We start from the raw sequence: 5,210 nt of genomic DNA on the forward strand, positions 1-5,210 counted from the left end.
CTCCACAATATACACTTCTTCAGCTGAAATGAATGCTGGCATGTCGTTATCCGCTTTGGCCTTGTCAACTTAATACTAATATGAAAAATCTGAAAAATGAATAAAAACACAGGCACACACAATGCTGGCACACAGTGAATTGTGTCAACACGTGTTCAACATTCTCAAGCATCTTATTGTCACACACTTCCATGGCAGGAAGCCGGTAAAGGGTGAGGCAGAGAAGGCATGTGGGTACTCACATACAAGGAGTAAGATGGAGAAAATGTGTGTACTCACAGGAGTGAGACAGAGAGTCTACTGAAGAGTGTGTAAGATAGTAGACATAAGAGTGGTTTACTCACGGAGTGAGACAGAGAGTCCGTACCGAAAGAGAGTGTGTGAGATATGATACATAAGAGTGTGTTGTACTCACAGGAGTGAGACAGAGAGTCCGTACCGAAGAGAGTGTGTAAGATAGTAGACATAGAGTGTGTTGTACTCACAGGAGTGAGACAGAGAGTCCGTACCGAAGAGAGTGTGTGAAGTGTAGAGTGTGTGGACTCACAGGAGTGAGACAGAGAGTCCGTACCGAAGAGAGTGTGTGAATAGTAGACATAAGAGTGTGTAAGATAGTAGACATAAGAGTGTGTGTACTCACAGACGTGACAGTGAGGGTTCTTCTGAAACAGTAGTTCTGGAAGGTGCTGCAGTTGGTTTCTGTTCAGGCGCCTACCCCAGAGAATACATGATTAGTACAGCAGATCAGTGAACTCCAAGTATTGTGACAGTGACAAATCTATTGTTGTTTTGGCTCTGTAGTCCAGCACTTTGGATTTGACATGATACGATGCTTCAATTTGAGGGGTTTTCATCCATATCGAGTGAACTGTTTAGAAATTACAGCACTTTTTGTGCACAGCCCCCCCCCACCCCTTTTTAGGGAACCGAAAGTATTGGGAAAAATTCACTTATATGGTGTATTAAATTAGTAAAAACGTAAGTATTTGGACCCATATAAATAGCACTTAATAACTGCATCAAGCTTGTGGACTCTACAAACTTATTTTTTATTTTTATTTTACCTTTATTTAACTAGGCAGTCAGTTAAGAACAAATTCTTATTTTCAATGACCGCTAGGAACAGTGGGTTAACTGCCTGTTCAGGGGAAGAACGACAGATTTGTACCTTGTCAGCTCGGGATTTGAACTTGCAACCTTTCGTTACAGTCCAACGCTCTAACCACTAGGCTACCCTGCGCCCCAAACTTGTTGGATACATTTGCTGTTTATTTTGGTTGTGTTTCAGATTATTTTCTGTCCAATAGAAATGCATGGTAAATCATGTGCTGTGACATTTTGGAGTCTCTTTTATGTTAAGAAGATTCAATATATTTCTAAAGACATCTACATGAATGTTGATGCTACCATGGTTATGGATAGTCCTGATTGAATTGGGAATAATGATGAGTGAGAAAGTTACAGACACACAAAAATCATCCGCCCAAGACATGTTAACCTCTCACCATTACAAGAACAGGAGAGGTTAACATTTATATCATCCGCCCAAACATGCTAATCTCTCACCATTACAAAGACAGGAGAGGTTAGCATTATATATCACCCCCCCCCCAAACATGCTAACCCTCACCATTACAAGAACAGGAGAGGTTAACATTTTATATCATACCCCAAAAGACATGCTAACCTCTCACAATTCCAAGAACAGGAGAGGTTAACATTTTATATCATACCCCCAAGACATGCTAACCTCTCATCATTACAAGAACAGGAGAGGTTAACATTTTATATCATCCCCCCCATTTCACTGTAAGATCTACACCTGTTGTATTCGTTGCACGTGACAAATAAACTTTGATTTGATCAGTGCCCAACCTCTCTAATGCTCTTGTGGCTGAATGGAAGCAAGTCCCAGCAGCAATGTTCCAACATCTAGTGGAAAGCCTTCCCAGAAGATTGGAGGCTGTTATAGCAGCAAAGGGGGACCAACTGTTACAATTCCAATGGTAAGATGAAGGAGTCAGGTGCAGAGAGCAGGGAGTTCCGAGCAAGTGGAATTTATTATTTCAACCAGGAATAATCAAATGAGAAGGCTACGCCACACAACAAAGGGCGCGTCAAAAATACAGTCCAACATATAAAGGACAGAATCCACTATCTAAATCACCACCACCAAAAAACAGAATAACAAGCCCGCACAAAACCCAGCGGGCTTACTTCCCTTAAATAACCAACCCACAAAACTAAACTCAAAACAGGTGCACCCAATCAGCCCAAACTAACAGAAACAAAAGGAAAAGAAATCGATGGCAGCTAGTAGGCCGGTGACGACGAGCGCCGAGCGCCGCCCGAACAGGAAGAGGCACCATCTTCGGCGGGACTCGTGACAGTAACTCCATATTGATGCCAATGATTTTGGAATGAGATGTTCGACGAGCAGGTGTCCACATACATTTAGCCATACTTTTAGTGTATATTCTCAGGTTGGTCGTGTGGTAGTGTGGGTTATTAATGGTCTCTATGTGAGCAGCAGCTGGCTGGGTCCCTCCTAGATCTCTGTACACTCAAGCCTCAGGTTTAGTGACCAACTGAAGAGTGTCTCTGATGTAGTCCTCAAACACACTGAGTGGGGCCATGTGGCTGTCATGTTTGTACACCAACCATCATGTGTATGTTGTTCTGCTCCGTTATGTCCTGTGGCTTACACCACATACTGTATGGGGGTTTTACGTGTTACCCGTGGTGTTGTGAGCGTGTTTGTCTGTGTGTTGTGTTACCCTGCTGCTCACCCTAACTCTGCTGTTTACAAGCTGTTCAACAGACTGTCTGGTAAAGCCTCATGTTCCAGTGATGGGCCAGGGCTGTGGCTGGGTTAGGTAAACCCATGGTAAAACCTCTGCAAAACGTGCCTGCTCCCAGGCCGCCACCCCCGATGGACAGGGATGATAAAACAGGGCCAAACCCTAAACCTATCTGAGATGAAACATGAACACACAGACACATGCTGTAGCCTACTTACAGTCTCTCCAGCTCCTTCATGTCATCAAACGCTCCACGCTCTATCGCTCCAATCTGATTCTCCATCAGCTGCCTACAGAGAGAGAGGTAAGTGTTAGTTAAACGGGGTTATATCACATAGTGCTGCATTTCTCTAAAAGTAGATGATAGTGTATAAAACCAACGTGAATTGTTTGAAGCTAGCGCATGTGAAAAGCCTGTGAAATAGTTCCCCCCCCCCCCCTCTCCGGGTGCAAGTTCTGTTTTTTGCTCTAACACTACACAGCTGATTCAAATAATCAAAGTAGTGTAGCACGAGGGCAAAAAACTAAGTCTTCAACCAGGGGGGGCCGTAGGACTTAGTTTGGGAAACCCTGGTCTTGGGCTTGATGTGGAATCTTGGCACCGGTGGGCATCACTGGGATCGTAGCCGGTAAATAATTTCTGAAGGTAGGTTAGTGAGGCAGGCCACTGTGCCTTCAGGCTTAGTGTGGTCTGATGTAGAGGGGGAGGGGGGAGGCAGGGAGAGGTAGGGGCAGGGGTGAGAGAGGCACGGGTGAGGCAGGGAGGACCAGGGGGAGTCAGGAGTGAGATCCTGGGCTGGGTGGTTCAAAGAACAAAGGAGGAAAATGAGACCCACTGTGGAGCTGTCCTCGGGGCCATGGAGATATCAGAGCACTGTGTGTGTCCAAAGAGCTGTCTGGTCAGGTGTTAGCGCTGCAGGCTACAAACGCTGCTAAAGCTAACACACTGGATTTCACATACACGCTGCCAAAGATAACGCACTGGATTTCATATACACACTGCTAAAGCTAACGCACTGGATTTCATATACACGCTGCTAAAGCTAACGCACTGGATTTCACATACACGCTGCTAAAGCTAACGCACTGGATTTTTCACAGAACACACACACAGAACGGTACTCACAGACTGCTGATTGGAGCCGCGAGGCCTCACATCGAACACAGACACACAGAACGGTACTCACCAGACTGCTGATTGCTCGCGAGCCTCACAGAACACACACAGAACGGTACTCACAGACTACTGAGTGGAGCCGCCGAGGCCTCACAGAATCACACACACAGAACGGTACTCACAGACTGCTGATTGAGCCGCCGAGGCCCACAGAACACACACACAGAACGGTACTCACAGACTGCTGATTGGAGCCGCGAGGCCTCACACGAACACACACACACACAGAAAGCTACTCACAGACTGCTGAGTGGAGCCGCGAGGCCTCACAGAACACACACACAGAACGGTACTCACAGACTGCTGATTGGATCCGCGAGGCCTCACAGAACACACACAGAACGGTACTCACAGACTACTGAGTAGAGCCGCGAGGCCTCATGACACACAGAACGGACTTACACCACGACAATCGACAACTCTACTACAGACTGCTGATTGAGCCGCGAGGCCTCACAGAACACACACACAGAACGGTACTCACAGACTGCTGATTGGGAGCGCGAGGCCTCACAGAACACACACACACAGAAAGCTACTCACAGACTGCTGAGTGGAGCCGCGAGGCCTCACAGAACACACACAGAACGCTACTCTGGATGAAGGAACACTACTATTGGTTTCTAAACCTGGACTCTTGTCTCTCCCTAAACTTATATTGCAAACTTCCCAAACCATCCAGTGGTTAGCTTTGGCAGCGTGTATGTGAAATCCGAGTGCGTTAGCTTTAGCAGCGTGTATATGAAATCCAGTGCGTTAGCTTTAGCAGCTGTATGTGAAATCCAGTGCGTTAGCTTTAGCAGCGTGTTATGTGAAATCCAGTGCGTTAGCTTAGAGCGTGTATTGAATCCGTAGCGTTAGCTTTGGCAGCGTGGTATGTGAAATCCAGTGCGTTAGCTTTAGCAGCGTGTATGTGAAATCCAGTGCGTTAGCTTTAGCAGCGTGTATATGAAATCCAGTGCGTTAGCTTTGGCAGCGTGTATGTGAAATCCAGTGCGTTTAGCTTGGCAGCGTGTATGTGAAATCCAGTGCGTTAGCTTGTCAGCGTGTATGTGAAATCCAGTGCGTTAGCTTTAGCAGCGTGTATATGAAATCCAGTGCGTTAGCTTTAGCAGCGTGTATGTGAAATCCAGTGCGTTAGCTTTAGCAGCGTGTATATGAAATCCAGTGCGTTAGCTTTAGCAGCGTGTATGGTGAAATCCAGTCTCGTTAGCTTTGCACAGGTGTATATG

At 46.2% G+C, this 5,210-nt stretch overlaps 1 long non-coding RNA gene across 1 annotated transcript in view; it reads right to left on the reverse strand.

The window, feature by feature from the left end:
* Nucleotides 1-653: 653 nt before the first annotated feature.
* Nucleotides 654-5,210, reverse strand: part of LOC112073569 (uncharacterized) — a 9,364-nt gene continuing 4,807 nt past the window's right edge. Inside the window, exons 2-3 of the long non-coding RNA XR_002894567.2 lie at nt 3,020-3,091; nt 654-711 (exon numbers count right to left, since the gene is read on the reverse strand). This is a non-coding gene — a long non-coding RNA (uncharacterized lncRNA). The remainder of the gene's footprint in view (nt 712-3,019; nt 3,092-5,210) is intronic.

Source organism: Salvelinus sp. IW2-2015, unplaced genomic scaffold, assembly GCF_002910315.2.
Source record: "Salvelinus sp. IW2-2015 unplaced genomic scaffold, ASM291031v2 Un_scaffold2299, whole genome shotgun sequence".
NCBI classification, from domain to species: domain Eukaryota; kingdom Metazoa; phylum Chordata; class Actinopteri; order Salmoniformes; family Salmonidae; genus Salvelinus; species Salvelinus sp. IW2-2015.